At 42.0% G+C, this 20,000-nt stretch overlaps 1 protein-coding gene across 3 annotated transcripts in view; it reads right to left on the bottom strand.

Annotated features, from left to right (window-relative positions):
- The window catches only part of ECD (ecdysoneless cell cycle regulator), a 984,622-nt gene that overhangs the window by 660,129 nt on the left and 304,493 nt on the right, over positions 1-20,000 (bottom strand). The window lies entirely within an intron of this gene.

The raw sequence follows: 20,000 nt of genomic DNA, 5'->3' as shown, positions 1-20,000 counted from the left end.
CAAACTGTACAACAGAAGGAAGAAACTGTTGCAAAAGAGAGTAAAATCCCATGAGTGGAGGAGCTCCCTGGTCAGCCTCAGTAAGAAGCTGAGATCCCTTATAAGATCCTTCATAGCTAGCTACAAAAATAAAATCGCCACTGATTCCAAGGACAACCACAAAGCATTCTATAGCTATGTCAAGAATCTCAATGGGAACACCCAGATCTGCTCTGAGTTACAGCACAAGGGCACGAAAATTACAGAACCAACTGATATTGCCAACATCCTGGCAGATAGGTTCAGTGCTAACTTTACCCCCCCCCCCACCCCCTAAAGGGCCCATATCTATACAGGAAGAATGCAGAGTACCTGCAATCACAACTACGCAGGTGAAAGCTGCACTCTCTAAAGCCAAAAACACAGCATCCATGGGACCGGACAACATCCCAGGCTGTGTTTTACACTAACTTCAGAATGAACTGGCTCCCCATTTAAGCACCATGTTCAATATTAGCCTCGCATCAGGCTTTGTGCCCACTGAATGGCGCACAGCAACAGTTATCCCACTCCACAAAGGGGGAGTCACTACCCGGGAACTAGAGATCTATTAGCCGGACGAGCCTGGTCTGCAAAGCCATGGAACTCATAAACAAAGACATTGGTAACCTCCAAACTCTGGCTCCCACCGAGTTCGGGTTTGTGAAAGGCAGATCATGCCTCCTGAACCTGATCGACTTCTTTGAGGCAGTCACCAAAGCCGAAGATGAGGGTAAGGTGGTTCACACAGCCTATCTTGACCTCGCCAAGGTTTTCGACACCACCCCCCATTCTGGAATTATAGCTAAACTCAATAAACTAGGCATAAATCCCTACGTCACAAGATGGGTTGCAAACTGGCTCACTGACAGAACACACACTGTAAAAGTTGCAGACTCCAAATCTGACCTCAAACCAGTGACAAGTTGAGTACCACAGGGTTCCATCCTGGGATTGCTCCTGTTTGGTATCTACTTCTCTGAAGTACAGGCTAACACAGAAGGCCTCTGGCTAACGAAGTTCGCAGATGACTGCAAACTAGGAGCCATAGTTAAGTGTCAGAGCCATGGCCTCAAGCTCAATGCCAAAAAGTGCAGTGTCATCCCCTTTGGTAAAAACTCTGTACCCATGAACTACCACATAGGCAGCAATCTACTTAACACCGAATGCTTGATAAGAGACCTTGGGACCCAGGTGGACAGTATTGTGGCGATGTGACTATCAAAGGAGAGACTTGTCAGGAAGTCCTTCTACGTGGCACACCTCATCATAAAAGGGTTCTCATCCAGGAAAAAAAGAGGTCATTGTTCCCCTCTACTCGACACTCATTAGACCCACTATAGAGTACAACGGCACTTTTGGAATGTACCTCACAAGACATCTGCAGCAGCTGGAAAGGCCACAGAAGTACCTCACAAAGAGGATTACTGGACTCAAACAAATGCCCTACACTGACCGCCTCAGAAAACTCCAGCTTTACTCCATAGCATATCGCCTACTCAGAGGTGATCTCTGCCTAACATATAAAGCTATGTCAAACCCAGAGCTGTTGGACATGCTGCACCTAAAGAAATCCCAATCCCTCCGAGCTACATGCTCTAGGGACCTAAACCTTGTCACCACAATAAACAAGACATGCTGGAGGGATAGATTCCTTTCCCAGAGACTTCCCATACTCTGGAACAGGCTACCCATCTATGTCAAGCGAAGTTCTTCATTAGTACTCTTCAAGAAAAATCTTAATGAGTGGATGGGAAATAGGAAATACACCCCAGGGATCACTTCTGTGTCTCTGCTCGACAGTGGCACAGGAAAATAACTTTCTTGGGTGGCGTAAGCCAGGGAACCTTGTTGGCTAGGCTTATGTAGGCCCTTGGGCCGATAGCATATATATATATATATATATATATATATATATATATATATATATATATATATATATATATATATATATATATATATATATATATATATACACATACATACACAGACACACACACACACACACACACACACACACACACACACACACACACACACACACACACACACACACACACAATATATATATATATATATATATGGGTCTACTTCATAGCATTGAAATTTCATAAAGTTGAATTTCATAACATTGAGACCATAACATCGAAAATTCAAAACACTGAAAACCCAAAACACTGAAAGCTCAGAACATTGAAAGTGTGTTTCATAACACTGAAAACTACACTGCACAAGTAAATAAAATCATCTCCACCTACAACACCTAACTAACAAACACACTTTCTACTACGTTTCTGTAGGGGGGCAAGCCCCCCCTCATCCCTACACCCCCCCGTAAATTAAATAGAACAACTGCAAGATCGCACTACAATGGAAAAAAGTAAAAAAGTTACTTTTTTCCAATGTAGTGTGATATTAGAGCTGATGCATTTACTTTACGGGGGTGTGTGGGGCAGAGCTCCCCCATATAGGGGATGAAGGGGTCTTGCCCCCCTGCAGAAACGTAGTAAAAAGTGTGTTTGTTAGTTAGGTGGTGGTGGAGGGGATCTTATTTACTTGTGCAATGTAGTTTTCAATGTTATGAAGCACCCTTTCAATGTTCTGAGTTTTCAATGTTTTGGGTTTTCAGCTTTTTGAATTTTCGATGTTATGGTCTCAATGTTATGAAGTAGACTCATATTTAGATATTTGTGTGTGTGTGTGTGTATATATATATATATATATATATATATATATATATATATATATATATATATTTACAAAAACACAGACACACATATATATATATATATATATATATATATATATATATATATATATATATATACACACACACACACAGATACACACACACATATATATATGCAGGGATCAGCTTAGAACTCACTCCCAAGCCACTTTGCTGAAGGTAAATCTTTGTATTAAAAGAAAAAAATATATTTTCCAGCACTATACTGATTAGATCACATGAATTATTAACTTTGTGAGTACTCATGAAATTGTGTTTAGTAAGAAAATATCTAGTGAGCTCTACCCCTTCTGTGTGGGAATATCTGTACATAAGAACTCAATATCTAAAGTTACCAAAAAGTTATCAGAATGGGTAACTTGATATTTTAAACAACTTGTCCAAAAATAATCAAGAGTCCTTTAAGCAGAACTTGGTCATCTGCACAAGATTTAGTTCCCAATCCATCACCTGAGAAATATTTTCGGTTTTAATATTTCTTGATGAAACAATGGACCTTGCGATGGTACTAAACAGGAAGTGACGTCGTTTTTAAAGTTTATGGCATTTTTTTTGTAATTGGCCATTAATAATTTAAGTATGGATATATTTTTAGCTTTTTCCTTCTCTTCAATGTTGCAGTATTCCAAACTCTTGGGTTTTCCTCTCTCGCTACCCAAACATCCGGCCAGTGTACAAAAGCTTCTAGTCACTGCAGGGTACGTGGGATGTCTGACATTGGCTAAGGGAATGAGGGCCATAAAAGTGATGGTTGCACATACTAGACCTCAGAACTGAGAGTCTCAGTTGGACCCCAGTCCTAGGAAAACTGTCTATGTCCAGTGCCATCCAAGAAGGAACAGTTTAAGGTAAGGAGGGAGGGAAGGAATACTGCAACATGGAAAAGAAGGACATCTATGGCTATGGTAAGATTTTACACAACTATTCTATGTCCTTCTATTCTCATGTTGCAGTATTCCAAACTCTTGGGTGAGTGCCAAAGCTCACTGGGAAGAAGGTGGTGGTGGTGGTGGTGGCTTGCCACAATTTTCTATAACTCCATAGAGGATTGCCCTGGCAAATCCAGCCCTGGATTTAGAAATATTTGTCCAATTTGTTAAGCTTGGACAGAGATCCATGTACCTGCCTCTAAAATGGTGGCAGTGTCCAATCATTTAAATAAATCTCCAGATGAAGGCATAGCCCTAGTGGAGTGTGTTTTAATTTTGGACCCCAAGGATTTCCCATGGTATGCACAGCAGAAGGAAACTGCTCTGGAAATATAGGCTGAAATTGTCTGCTTTGTCACTGCTTTCCTCAGGGCCCCGAGGTGAAAGGAAAAGTACAGTTTTAATACAGCTGCAGTCATAACAGATGGGTTATCCTGCCGTCAGGCGGGTCCTCGGTCGGCCGAATTCCAAAGACTAGGTCCGGCGTCGGATGTCGTCGCTTCTTCCCTGACGTCAGTGCGGCAGGGGTATAAAAGAACCAGCCGATGCCATTTTCTTCAGTTTTTCTTGCCCCAGATGTCAGGAGCCCCCAGAAGGAAGGCAAAACATAAATTTATGTAATAATGCAATGTTATATAATCAAAAAACAGTAGTTGCAAGCAAATACACCATAAAAAAATACCCCAATCAGGTTGTATGAGGAGGTGTTTGTCATTAGGCCTGTCCCAAGAGGGGAAGGAGGGAGGGAAACCTGGACTGCAGCTGCATTAGCACTCGAACATCTACATTTATGGTAGGTACAAAACTGTACTATGTTCATCGTGCATACAGCTGCAGTCATAACAGATGGGTAGAATCCCAAAGCTAAAAAGGGGTGGTAGGCACTAAGTGGAACTAGGAGGAGCAAGGATGCCCTGCAAGACTGCTGTGGCAAAGCCCGCTCTAGATTTAGAGTATAGTGGTAGGTGATAGTGCTTGGAGAAAGTATGCACAGAACTCCAAGTGGCTGCTTCCAAAATATCCTTGGTAGGAACCCCCCTGAGGAAAGCTGCAGAGGTAGCTGTGGCCCTTGTGGAGTGAGATCTGATGCTTGTAGGTACAGTTTTACCATGAAATGAATAATAAAGGCAAATGCAGTGGGCTATCCATTTTGAGATTGTCTGTTTGGAAATAGCCTTTCCTTGAGCACCTGTAGCATAGGACACAAAGAGTTGCTCTGATTTTCTGAATGGCTTTGTCCTGTCCAAATAATAATGAAGCTGTCTGTGAATGTCCAGGGAATGTAGTAGTCTCTCCCCTTTGTTTTGTGGATTAGGATAAAAAGTAGGTAAGTGGATAGCCTGATTCAAGGCTACACTGGATACTACCTTTGCATAAAGGAAGGGTTGGTTCGTAAGGAAACTCTGTCCTGATGGAAAATGATGAAAGGTTGCACAGCCATGAGGCTTGTAGTTCCGAAACCCTGCGTGCTGAGGTGATAGCCAGAAGGAAGGCTGTTTTCCATGACAAATGTTGCAGTTCTGTTGAAGCAGCTGGCTCAAATGGAGGCAGGGTCAGTTTTTCTAAAATGAAATTGAGGTCCCAAGCAGGTACTGGTTGCTTCCCTGGGGGTTTTATATTCTTAGCCCCTCTGAGGAACTGTCTTAAGAGAGGATGAGAGAATAAAGGAGGATCAGTGTTGTATTGTGCAGAAATGGCTAAAGCATGGATTTTAATGGAGGAGAATGAAAGTCCACTGTTTAGCATCTCAGCTAGGTACTGTAATATTTGAGGTAAATTCAGTATCCCAGGATTATGTCCCTTTTTCTGATTCCAGGCACAAAATCGTTTCCATTTGGCAGAGTAGGCTTTTCTAGTATAAGGCCTTCTGGCCTCCAAAATGACATCCTGCACCTCCTTGGAGAGGCGGGTCTGTTGGGAAATCAAGGAATCCTCCATGCGGCTAGATTGAGTGTTTTCAGCTGACTGTGAAGAGTTTTGAAGTTGTGCCGGGTCAACAGAAGAGGCACTAGAGGCAGGATCCATGGTGGGGAATGCGTCAGGCTCCTCAGGAGTGGGTACCAGTGTTGTCTTGGCCAGTCTAGAGCAATGAGAATCATCTTTGGCCTGTCTGCTCTGGCTTTTAATAGAACTTTGGGCAGCAGAGGAAGAGGTGGAAAGGCATAAACTGTCAATGTTGTCCAACTGAAAGAAAGTGCGTCCACTTTCCAGGCCTGTGGATGATAGGTCCTTGAGCAGAATTTTTTCAATTGGTAATTTCTGTGAATAGCAAAGAGATCTATGTCTGGCCTTCCCCATGCTTGAATTATCTTTGCAAAAACTTGAGGATGCAACTTCCATTCGTGTGGATCTGTCATATTTCTGCTTAGGTTGTCTGCCAGCGTGTTTTCCTTGCCTGGCAGGAATTGTGCTTGAAGATGGATTTGTAATTCCAGAGCCGTGTTCCAAAGAGACATGGCTAGTCTGCACAGGGGATATGAGTGAGTTCCTCCCTGTTTGTTTATGTACCACATCACTGTGGTGTTGTCTGTACTTATCAATAGCTGGCTTGGATGCAGTAGGTCTTTGAAGGCCATAATAGCATTTTTCACTGCTAGCATTTCCTTTTGACTGATGTGTAGGTGCTTTTCTTTTTGGGACCATTTGCCCTGAATGCACTGATCTGTCATGTGCGCCCCCCAGGCGTAGTCCGAGGCGTCTGTTGTGATGATTTGATTTGATTTGCTTGAGGCATGCAGAATGGGAGACCTATGTTTCTTTGGCATGCTTGAGCCCACCACAGAAATTCCTTTTGGAGACATGGAATGAGTGGCATAATTGTTTCCAAACTGTGGCTGTGTTGAGACCATAAGTTTTTTAGGTACCATTGAAGTTTCCTCATATGCAGCTTTGCACATGGGATTAGCAGGATGCAAGATGTCATGAATCCCAGAGCCTGCAGGACTTTCCTTGCAGTCAGCCTGGTGAAGGTTGCCATTTTTTCTGAAGTATTGAGACAGTTGCCCTTGTTTCTCTGGCGTGAGGTAGGCCATCTGGGTGTTTGTATTCAAGATGGCACCCAGGAAAATTATTGCTTGAGAGGGTATTAGTTTTGATTTCTTTTTGCTGACTGTGTATCCCAGAAAGTTCAACAACTTTATTACAAACGCCAGGTGTTTCAGAAGTATGTGCTTGCTGTCCGCTTGGATGAGGCAGTCGTCCAAATATGGGTATATTTGTATCCCTTGAGGTCTGCAGAAGGCAATTACTGATGCCAGGCATTTCGTGAACACTCTGGGCGCAGTAGATAAGCCAAAGGGCAATGCAGAGAATTGATAATGGGTTAAACCTGCAAGAAATCTGAGGTATCTTCTGCAATCTTGTCTGATAGGGACATGCAGGTATGCCTCCTTGAGGTCCAATGTTACCAGCCAAGACTCCTTGCCCAGCATGGGAAGAAGCTGCTGTAATGGATCTTGAATTTTGGTACGAGTAAATATGCGTGTAGGATGGATAGGTCCAGAATAGGTCTCCAATCTTTGTCCTTCCTTGGTACCAGGAATAGTCTGGAATAAAAACCTTGACCCTGTTCTTGTGCAGGTACCTCCTGAATAGCTTTCATGTCCATGAGAGCTGAAATTTGTTTTGGTGCCTCTGCCCTTTGATTTTGTGGCAGGTTTGGCATGCCTCTCATTTTTGGAAGGGTGTGAAAGTGGAATCTGTAGCCTCTGTCTATAATGTCCAGGATCCATTTGTCTTTTGTGACGATATGCCAATTTTTCGAAAATAATGCCAGTTTTCCGCCTAAAGGTGCTGCCATTAAAGCTTTGCTTGGCATGCAAAGGGGAATGTCATTGTGTCTGCTTTCTGAATGGCTGTGATCTATCCTCTCCACCTCTTGGTGTAGGTGCTTGCCATTGTCTGGCTCTAAATGATCCTTGAGATTGCCCTCTACCCCTCGGGCGCCTGTATCTACCTCTTTGAGGTCTGTCCGTGGCTAGAAAGGACCAATTTTTTGAAGGCCAGTTTCTGCTGAAACGTGGAGGTTGTACCTGTAGGAAATCTTTCACTGTTTGCACTGATCCTGCCTTTTCCTCCACTTTCTTTAACACCTCCTCAGCTTTAACACCAAACAATACATCTTTTTGAAGAGGTGCATCTAGTAATTTAGCTTTGACATGATCTGGTAAGGTTTGCTCTTTGAGCCAAGTATGTCTACGTATGACAGACCCTGTAACAGCAGCTCTACATGAGGCCTCTAAAGCATCAAAACCACATTGCAAGGTATGTTTACCCACTTGCTCTGCACTATGCAACAAATCCTGCAACTCCTTCAAGTCTGGTTGTTCAAGTTGTGACATTTTGCTTTTCAACTGAGATAACAAAAACTGTTGATACTTTAACATATGGAACTGACAGTTTAATGCCCTCATGGTTAAAGTGGCCGAGGTGTATACCTTTCCCCCCCACCTTTCTAAAGCTCTGGAATCTCTCTCTGAAGGTAATGGATTTTTAGCAGTAGAGGACTTAATTCCCCTTGGGACCCTGTGAAATAGTTTCTGGGTCAGCAGCATGGCTTTTGTATAGGAACTGGTGTGAATCAGGAACCCGGTAATACCCGTCAGGCTTAACAGGAGCTGGTGGTAAAGAATCTGGGTTAAGGCTGGCCTCTGAATACACATCATCTAGTATGTCTAAGACAGGAGGGATAGCCAGAGGCCTGTGCTGAGGAAGCAAGAGAAAATCCCTGAGCCTTTTCTTGGAATCTGAGTAATCTTGGCCTTCCCAGTGGAAGTGTTACCTCAAGGTATGCAAGGTTTCCCCAAAAGAATAGTCCTCAGGGGGGGAGACAGAGGGAATGGACTCCTCCGCATCAGAATCTTCAAAGGGGAATATGAATATTCCTGGTCTTCAGAATGTTCTGAGGTAATGGAGGCCTGGTCCGAGGAAGGGTAGTCTTCCTCCAATCTGGGCCTTTAGTCCGAGGGGGGTTGAGAACCCCTGATAAGAGTAATCAAATCCGCAGCCATTTTGAGCATCTGTTTTTTAGGCATGGGGCCTTGAGAGGGGCTCTGTGGAGCTTGTCTTTTAGTTTTCATGGCTGCTTTAGATTTTGTGAAAGCCTTAATGGAAAAAGAAGAAGAAGGCCTGAAGACACCTTGAGAGGTGGCAGGCCTGTCTAAACTCTGAGTTTTCCCGCCAAGAGTGGCGTCGGTATCTGTAGTCGGGGTGGGGGCAGAGGAGCCTGCGACCTCGGGCACAGAAGACACCGCTAAAGTAGCATCATCGGTACTCAGGGGCTCCGTAGGCGCCTCGCTGAGAACCGGTGCACCTGTAGCCGGCTTTAACGTGGTGTCGGTAGAAGTCGCAGACCTCGTATGTCGGTCCTTATCTTTGTGTCTTTTACTCAAAACTGGAGTCGGAGTATCCGACGACATAATGTAATTAAAATTTTTACCAAAATAGTGTTGGGCGAACTCCGCCCGACGCTTAATAGTGCGTTTGTTGAATCTAGCACAAAAACGACAGGCCGAGACGTCGTGGTCTGGGCCTAAGCAAGGAATGCAGAAGGAATGGAAATCCTTATGCAGTATTTGCTTCCCACATGAAATGCAATTATTAACTTTGTCTGACATCGGTCTGAGGCAAGAAAAGTTTCCCCAACGGGGTACTTAGCTTCCAAGAAGACTTCGGCTGAAAAATATTCGTAATCTCAGGAGCTGGCCGACCGGCACTTGCGAACTGCTTCTGCTTCGGGCACTGTGCAGCAAGAAAGACTGGAGAAAATGGCGTCGGCTGGTTCTTTTATACCCCTGCTGCACTGACGTCAGGGAAGAAGTGACGACATCCGACGCCGGACCTAGACTTTGGAATTCGGCCGACCGAGGACCCGCCTGACGGCAGGATAACCCATCTGTTATGACTGCAGCTGTATGCACGATGAACATCAAACAATTGGTCTGATTTTCTGATAGATTTGGTCTTGTCTGGGTAAAACCTAAGCTGTCTATGCACATCAATGGAATGTAAAACTCACTGTCACTCTGAGGATGGGCAAAAAAGGTGGGAAGGTGAATAGCTTGGTTTAAGGATAGCTCATTGACCACCTTCGTCAAGAAGGAGGGGTTGGTCTTAAGGGTTACCCTGTCTTTGTGGAAAATGAGGAAAGAGGGAATGGCCATGATGGCCTGCAACTCTGACACTCTTCTAGCCAATGTCAAGGGTACTAGGAGTATTATTTTCCAAGTGTAGTATTTTAGAGAGGCCTTAGAAGCTGGTTCAAAGGGGGGCCACCTTGAACTTCTCCCAAACATAATTCAGGTCCCGGGGGGGGGGTGTGATGGGTTTCCTGGGGGGCCTGAGATGCAGCACTCCCTTTTGGAATAACTTTGCAGGCAGTCAAGAAGGCAAAGGAGGTTCCCAAGGCAGACAAGCTGAAACAGCAGCAAGGTGGGCTTTAACAAAGGAGTATGCCAACCCTGTCTGCAAGAATTCACACAGGTATGACAGTATCAAAGAGACATCACCCTGGAAAGGGTCCAGCTGTCTTTGTAAACTCAGTATGGACAATCTTTTCCATTTAGATGTACAAGATCTCCTGGTATTAGGTTCCCTGTCCTCCTGCAGAACTTTGAGCATATCCTCATTGTAGAGGTATCTGCAAGGGATCAGAATTATATTACCCACAGGGTAAGGTTCAGAGAATGTAGGTGGGGTGGATTAGAGATCCCTTGTCATGTGTAAGAAGGTCCACTCTGAGGAAACTTGTGGTGATTGCCCCTGGCTAAATGCAGAAGGATGGGGAACCAGTGCTGTCTTGGCCAAAGGGGAGTCACCAACAATATTTTTGGTTTGTCCTGCTGGATTTTCAGTAGGACTTAATGAAGGAGTGGGAAGGGGGGAAACGCATACAGAAACATCCCCTTCCAAGAGACTGAGAAGAAGTCCATTGCCCTTGCCAGAGGACTAAGCAGCCTTGTCCAAAAGGATGGAAGTTGTCTGTTCATTGGGTAGGCAAACAGCCCACAAATGAGCTACACCTCAGATAGATCTATGTCCAAGAATACATCCCTGTGTAGTATCCATCTGTGGGACTGTGACATGGACCTGCTTAAGGTGTCTGCCTGACTATTCTGCTCTGAAAAGACATACAATGCCTGTAGCGTGACTCTTTGTTTTATGGCAAGCTCCCACACTTGGAGAGTTGGTCTGCATAGCAAGTAGGATTTGTTCCCCCCTGCTTGTTGCTTGTTCACATACCACAGAACTGTAGTGTTGTCTGTGAAGAATTTTTGTGGGCCCTGCTTCATCATGTGTTGGAAGGCCTTTAGGGCCAAAAGAATTGCTCTGATTTCTCTGATATTGATATGTTCCTGTTTGGAGTCCGGGCAAGTACCCTGGCCTCTTAGGGAACCCATGGCTGCTCCCCAACCCAGATCCAAGGCATCTGTGTACATCTCCTGCACTGACAAGAGAGCCTGTAAGGGGAATCCTGGGTTGCAGTTCACTTGATTCAACTACCACTGAATCTCTTTCTTCAGGCAAGGTGGGGATTGTGTACTCCAGAGGATAAGGGTGCTGTGTCCATATAGACCTTGGGTACCAATGTAGCTTTCTCAAGTGGAAATAGCAACATGGGAACAGTCGATGCCATATGTCCCAGGAGTCCGAGGTACTGCCTAGCAGTCGTCTGTGATCTGAAGGACAGTGAGCAGGTACTGCCTTAAAATTTTCACTCTCTGAGGCGGCAGAAAAGCACTCATGACATCCGCCCTTATCCTGTACCCCAAGAATATTTGGTCCTGAGAGGGGGTCAGGTTGGACTTGGGGTAATTTACCTTGAAGTCCAGTGCTTGCAGAAGTGATACAACTGTTTCTAGATGGCTTTGCAGGGATACTGTGCAGTATATGCCTGGATGAGAAGGTTTAGGTAAGGGAAATTTTAAATCCTTTGGGTCCTGCAGAAGACCACCACTAGTACTTGGTGAAGATCCTTGGCGCTGTAGAAAGTCCGAAGGGCAAGGAAGAGAACTCAAAATGTGAAGAGGCCACAGAGACGTGCAGGTATCTTCTGTAATTGGGCCTTATGGGTATGTGCAGGTATGCATCCTTGATATCCAAAGTGGCCAAAAACCACTGAGGGAAAATCAAAGGGGAGAAGGTCTGTAGTGTGAGCATTCAAAAGGTGGGCACTTGCAGGAAGACACTTGAGGTGGGAAACACCTAGGGTTGGTCTCCAGGGGCCATCTTTCCTTGGAACTAGGAAGAGTTTGGAGTAGAAACCCTTTCCCTTTTCTGTCACAGGGACAGGCTGAATCGTTCCCTGGGCAATGAGGCTGTCTATTATTGGCCAAAATAATGGAAGCTGTTCTTTGGGGGGCTGTGGAATGCCCCTCAAAAAAGGAGCTGTGATCCAGGTCATGAAATAACATCTCTCTATAATGGATAAGACCCACCTGTCTGTGGTGATGTTTTTTTCCAAACAGGGAGACAGTGAAAGCACCCTAGGGATAGGAGAATGGAATCAAGAGTTTTTTTCAGGAATTTTGAAACTGAGGCTTTTGGGCTGCAGTCTGAGCAGACCTGGAAGAAGTTGTTTGCTTCCTGGCAGTCTATATGCCTCTGGAAAGAGGACGGGGTGCAGAATGTTTCCTTTAGAATTATTTTGAGGGGTAGGTCCTGTGGAATTTGGGGATAGGAAAAACAAACAGGTGTTTCAGGTCTTGTAACGCCTTCCCCTTCTGTTGCAGTGTTTTGAATAACTCAGCCAACTTTTTCCCAAAGAGGGCAGAGTTATCAAGAGGTGCATCCAAAAGTTTTGCTCTAATGTCATCAGGTAGGGGTTTAACTTTAGCCAGGAATATTTTCTCAGCACTGAGGCAGATGCAGCAGGCCTGGCAAAAGATTCAGATGAATCGTAGCTGCAATTAAGGGAATACCTAGTGACCTGAGAGGACAGGAGATACAAGGATGCATATCTAAGCCTTGGCAAGAGAGTCTGGGATTTCACTCAGAAGTTTAGTGGCTTGTCTTAAAAGGACTGCAGCATATTTGGACATATGGGTTTGAAAATTTATTGTCCTGAATGCCAAGGTAGATGAGGCGTAGACCTTTTTCCCAAGGCGTTCCATGGCCTTGCTGTCTTTGTCTGCGGGGAGAAGTGAGGAGGATGGAAGGAGTTTAGATGCCTTATCAGCTGACACTGATACACTGCCAGGCTCCGCTGCAGGGCACTTAACAAGGAATCTGGCTCCCTCAGGGACATTGTAGAATCTGTCAGGCATTCGAGGTGCAGGAGGCTGAGAATTAGGGTTAACTGATGCTGCATTAAATGCATCCAGAAATGGTGGTAGTACTGCCGGTACAGCTGCAGGGAAGTCCTTCTGAAGATGTTCATAATATCTTTTCTGAACTTCTGCCATCTCAGAGGAATCCATTTGAAATGGTCCCTCATGTCTGAAATGGTCTATTCAAAGGTAAGATCCTCACCTGGGAAATCTGTTTATGCAGATTATTTCTCAGGGGAGGCATAGCCAAGGGGAGACGGCAAATGGGAGACATATGACAGGGAATCCTCTGAGGAAGAATCAAAGGATTCCTCAGCTTCAGCTTGGGAAGTATCTAAGGCCTGAGGCCAAGGGATCCATCACAGAGAGAGACACTGGGGAGGCTAAGGGTGTAGCAGGCCTCAGAGCCATAAGGGCATTGAAAAGGCTTTGAGAAAAATCCCGCCAATCTGGCTGGCTGTCTACTGGGGGAGAAACATGTTTTCTTTTCTCTTTCCTTTTAAGAAAGGCCTAGAAGGGCATCGGAGCCAAGGTAGGCCTGGAATCAGTAACCAGCTTGTACCGGCTGCTTTACCTCCTAGGATGTGCCTTCCTCTCTGGGTTCTGCGGCTTCCACAACTGTACTCGTTGTGCCCATACAGGCAGTGACTGATTGTTCTTCCAAGCTGAAGTCAGCCACAGAAGGGACATTGGGTGGAGGAGGTGCAGCTACAGATTAAGGCCTAGCAACTTTGGCCTTTTTCTTAGGTGGCTCAATGGGCTGAACGGACAGCTCTGTCATACCTAAAGCTAAGCGCTTATGGTGCTGATTCTCAAGATAAATGTTCAATGCGTGCAGACGGCTGTGTAGGGGTTTTGGAATGATGGCCTGGCAAATGGAGCAGGACTTATGGTTGTGTGTAGACCCTAAACAAAAAAGGCAAAGCTCATGGGCGTCTTTATGGGGGATCTGATGACCGCAACTAAATTTTCCCTTCCTGAATGACATGATCCTACACAGGAATGCAGTGACCCAAAAGAACAAAATGTCCCCAACAGGGTACTTATCTTAGAAATTTCGATCAGACGGCTGGTACAGCAGGAACAGCTGATGTTCGACTGGCGGCATAGAAGTTTTGAGCTCTGGTACGTGCAGACATCACTTTTATGGCCCACATTCCCTTAGCCAATGTCAGATGTCCCACGTACCCAGCAGTGACTAAAAGCTTTTGTATACAAGCCAGACGTTTGGGTAGCAACAGAGGAAAACCCAAGAGTTTGGAATACTACAACATGAGAACAGAAGAACATTTACAAAACACACTAAATAAATAAGAAACTAATGAACAACTGAAACTTTAGGAATGAAGGAAGAAAAAACACTCTAAGGAGAGTTTTGATTTTGAGAGCTTTTGTTTGCTTATTTTACTTGCTGAACTTCATCAGAAATAAATTACAACTTCAAGACTTTAGTAAATATAATGCAATTACTGCAGCTTGAACCAATCAGTTTGAAGTGCTGCAAGATGTCACTTCCCGTTTCACTAAAGCACACATCTAATGTTAAGGTTGCCGTTCAGGCCAGGAAGTGTATCTGCTCTTAGTAAAACTTGCCATCTCAGTTCCTTAACCTCCAATAATGAAATGATGTACCCTATGAATGCTGTTAGCCCCTCAAGTGCAATCAATATGAAATGTGAGAAGTCGGGATACTGGGTGTTGCATATGGCCACTGCATTTCTAAGGTCCTTGTGCCTTATGCCTAGGTTGTGTTCTTTCATACGGTCACTATGTTTCCTCGTGGTTTTGCCCACGTAGTGAGTACCACATCCAGTAATCTGGCAAGTAAACAGCGTAGCTGGAGGCACAAATGGCAGAATCACTGAGGTGGATCATGAACAGAGGAATACTTAAGGTGGAATCATTGCCATGCCAGTTAAAATGTACTTGCAGCAGCAATGACCCCATTTGTACATGCAAGATGGGCTGTAACTGGTACTATCTTTGGGTTTGCCATCTGCTTTGAACAGATCTTTAAAGGATTGTGATTTTTTGTAGCAGAAGGCTGGGGTGGCTCCAAGTTCATCGCAGAACTCTAGGTTGCCTTGGATGACGCACTAATTCTTTTCTACGAAGTGACTGATGCTGGTGGAGTCCAAATAAATGGATATCAGAAACTTGAGGGTGTCTGCACTCGTTTCATTTGCTCTGTGGGCAAATCAATGTTTCAGAATGGCTGGGGGTCTAGTGTGCCTGTGGGTGGCTACTTGGGAAAGAATGGAATCTATGGTACCAGCTGAATAGTGTCTCTCAGTGAACAACTGTTTGAGGAGTGGGCACTCCTTGAGAAAGGTATCGTCATCGCTGACTATCCTGCTGAGCCTGATAAAATGTCTCTTAATAATATTCCGCTTCATGAAGGTGGCATGCTGGCTTTGGTAATCAAGGTAGTTGTTCCTGAAAGTGTCCTTCTATTAAATGGTGGAATGGAAGGTTTGGTGCATTGGGTCGAGAATGACAGCTATACTGAGGAAGTGGATATTGAGTCCTTTCCCAGACAACATGATGTTGAGAAAGCTGATGCTGTTTCTTAGCCTGTTTTGGAATTCCTTGAGCTTGAGTTCAGTACTCTGACAAATAAAAAAGATGTCATCTATACAACTCTTGGATAAATGGACTTTTTCAAAATCCTGAAGGTGGACCAGAACTTTGGTCTCTCAGGAGGTAAGGACAAGGTTAGCATAGGCAGAGGCCATCTTAGCCCCCATAGCTAAGCAAACTGTTAGTGGTAGATAACGTCGTTGAAAGTGAAAAAAATGTGTTCCACCAGTAACTACAATACAAAACAGACAGTGTGTACCCAATGGTTGTCAAGGTGGGTGTACTCCTGAGTAGATGAATCCCTTCTTTGTGTGGGATGTTAGTATACAGGGACACAATGTTGAGAGTGTATTCAGCTTCTGCCACCTTGTGCAGCTCACTGAGGAACTCCCAGGAGGCCTTGAAGTAGAACAGCATGTTCTGAACAAGTGAGTTAAGCAAATGGTCCAGGAACTGGGACATGTACTCTGTTTTGGTTCTCCCGGAGGACACAGTGTCTGGGGGAAGTGGGGGTTGAAAGGATTTTTGTTGGTCCTGGAGATCCCGAACATCATCCCCAAGCTGGGGTTGTCAATTACCATGTAGTCGTACTCTCGAGTTCTGAAGTGGCTTTGGTATTGCAGCATAAGCAGGGAAAAGGCTATACTTTTAAATTTAAGTAGGACATCGCTGGAGGTGATAATTTTGTAAAAGTGGTCCTTGTTTAAGACTTCCTCCATTTCTTGTTTGTATCTGCTGCGGTTCATAACTACAACACCAGTTCATTTGTCCAACTTCATTACCCTAATCTCAGGATCCCAGCAAATACGGTGTTGGGCTTCCCTTTTCCCAGGGTGAGGTTGCACCATTTGTGCTGAAGATTTCTTCCAAGTGTATCCCTAACATCTTTCTTGCACATTTGAGAAAAAACATTCACAGTATTGTTTAAAACAGGGCTGAATAAACTTTTTCTCATTAAACCACTACTATCAGAAAAGTCAAAATTTAAAAAGAATGAATATATATATATATATATATATATATATATACACACACATATATATATATATATATATGTATACATACATATATATATATATGTATACATATATATATGTTTGTGTCTTTCAGCTTTTTCCGGTTAGGGGTCGTCACAGCGGAACTCCGGTCCGTTAATGATTGGTAGTGGATTTTTACGTACTGGGTTACCAGCCCTGAAGCACAACCTTCAACGAAGGCACGCCCCATTCACGTATGCCTCCACACAGATGTATCTATCTATCTATCTATCTATATATATATATATATATATATATATATATATACACACACACATACACACACACATGTGTGTGTGTGTGTGTGTGTGTGTGTGTGTGTGTGTGTGTGTATATATGTGTGTGTATATATATATATATATATATATATATATATATATATATATATATATATCAGATGGGTACGTGTCACTTCGCCTAAAGCCCATTTCACTGAGACCAAATTACCTAAAGTTCATTTCACCTAAAACACATTTCACTGACAAGTAGTACAATAAGGCAAATCAAAGGTATACGTCCTTTTCCCCATTTTAGTGCGAGTGGAGTTAGTATATATATTAAGGGGGTGGGGGTGCAGCCCCCCACATTGGGGGGAAAGGGTGGGGCATAGCCCACCACTTACTTTGGTTTCATGTCTGGTTTTGTTTTACATTATTTGGTAAAAGACAACTAGGTGGAGGGCTGCGCCCTCCACACCCCCCTAAATATATATTCTAACACCAGCATCACACTACAGTGGGGAAAAGGACATATACCTTTCAACTATATTAAAGTACTACTTGTCAGAGAAACGTGTTTTAGGTGAAATGAACTTTAGGTGAAATGAGTTTAGGTGAAATGGGTTTTAGGTAAAGTGACACGTACCCATGTATGTATGTATATATCTATATCTATATATAGGTATACACAAATATATATATATATATATATATATATATATATATATATGTACACACAAATATATATATATATATATATATATATATATATATATATATATATATATATATATGTATATATATATATATATATATATATATATATATATATATATACACATATATAATATATATATCTATATATATATATCTATATATATATATATATACACATATATAATATATATATATATACACATATATAATATATATATATAGATATATATATATATAGATATATATATACACATATATAATATATATATATATACATATATATATATATATATATATATATATACACACACGTGTGTGTGTAGGCCGCGGTGGTGCAGCGGTTAGCTTTGTCGCTTCACAGCAAGAGGTTCTCCCGTTCAATTCTCGGCTGGAGCGCCTTCTGTGTGGAGTCTGCATCTCCTCCCTGCGGTTGAGTGACGTCTAAAGACATGCAGGTGCGTGAATGTGTGTGTCTTCTTTGAAGGGTCGGCGTCGGGCAGGGAACTCAGCACCGGAAAAATCCACTGCCAATCACTAGCGGACCGGAGTTCAACTGTGGTGACCCTTAACCGGGAAAAGCTGAAATACTTTACCTTTATTCATATATATATATATATATATATATATATATATATATATATATATATATATATATATAAAATGTGTGTGTGTACATGTATATAAAGAGTTAATTTAGTAAATGAATTGATGCTAGACTGTTTACAATGAAAATACATTTAAAACCTATAGTTATCATTTTAGACGATCAAGATAACATTTTTTTAAAAAAAGAAAAGTAATTTTAATCCTTATTTGAATTCTACTTTGGATATTTTTAAAAGCTTGTGATAAAGATATATAATTATTATTATCTATCAAATGTGAACACAAATGATTTAACTTCTCCAAAGAAGAAACAATATGCTTAAGAATCAAGTACAGTAAGAACAAAAAATTAAGAATGATAAAGGCCGATAAAGGCAAAGGTATAGTCATTATGGATCAAGATAAACATGTTGTAAGAAATGAAGAGCATTTGGCAGTTGACAACTGCTATGAAATTATAACAAGGATTGCATTATTTGTAAAATTTAGAGAAACAAACTATTGTCTTTTGGATTTATTAAAGCCATTTCTGTCTTTTAAAATATATAAATGTATGACAGTGGACCATCCCAGCATCAGTATATGTTTGGGATTCCCAAACTGCACAAAAATTAAATGGACTCCCTTTTTGTCTTATTATTTCCTTGCATAGAACTAAAACTGAATTTATTCCAGAATATTTGATGGTACAAAGTACCCCATTGTTCAGAAATAACATTTTTATGTAAAGGATTCAAGGATGTTTCTCTGTTTATATTTATATAAAGTAACTTCAGTAGATACTTTTTAGTTAGTTTAGAGACTGCATCATTATATCATACACCAGTACTATTCAAAATAAAGTTCAATTGATCAGACCATACTTTAATAAATATACTAAATTTGATAATAAAGAAATAAATATTTGTATTTTATTAAAAATAGTTCTTAATAATTTTTGCTTTAATGGGAAAATATATCACCATAAACAAGGAGTTGGAACAGGGGCTAAGATGGCACCAACGAATGACAATTTAGTTCTTAGTTTTTTGGAAAACAGAATGTCTAATAAGAATGGACAGTTTCAAGAATATTCCTCTCTATTGACAATTCATTTATACTTTTATAAATGGTGAGGTACAGAAGATGATTTAAATGCGTTCATTCTACAGACAGGAAATAGTATAAAATTTTTTAAATTTACGGTTTGAAATAAAGGAAGGTCACTCAACATTAGAATATAGAAATTACTTTATATCAATATAGAATACGTTTTCATTCTAACACTTTTAGAAAGAAAACTTTACGTAAAAATTATTTAAACTATTTAAGTCAAAATCTAAAATTTATGAAAATAAATATTGTTAAAGTACATTAGATTGGTGAGAATTATTAGTGATGATTTGACCTTTACAACAGAATGCAAAAAAATTAAAGTTAATGTTCTTCGAAATAAATTACCTGGAAGACATAGTAAATAACATGGAAGAGGTTTTTACAAATATGTAGAAATTTTGTTTCCAATCTTGCCTTACAAGTTTAAAATCACAAACAAAAAACAGTGAAAGAGTGCAAGATTTTATATATTTATTTAACATTTGTTAAATGACAAAACTTGGGTCTACTTCTATATACCGAAAGGCCAAAATAGAGACGACCACAATGCCGAGACAAAAATCACGAAACACGGAATCAAAATCAGGTAAGTATGCAAAGGGCAAGTGAATACTTGCCCAAAAAAACAGTAACTAACAATGCACAACCTAAAAAGCACCTAGGTGGGGTGGGGGGGGGGCTATGCCCCCCACACCCTCACTAACTATATATACCAACAACAGGATCGCACTAGAATAGAGAAACAGCATAGAGAAACAGCATACTATATTAGTGATAAATTTTTC

Source organism: Protopterus annectens, chromosome 14.part0, assembly GCF_019279795.1.
Source record: "Protopterus annectens isolate FY-2018-M chromosome 14.part0, PAN1.0, whole genome shotgun sequence".
NCBI classification, from domain to species: Eukaryota; Metazoa; Chordata; order Ceratodontiformes; family Protopteridae; genus Protopterus; species Protopterus annectens.
This window is presented reverse-complemented; position numbering and strand designations above follow the sequence as displayed.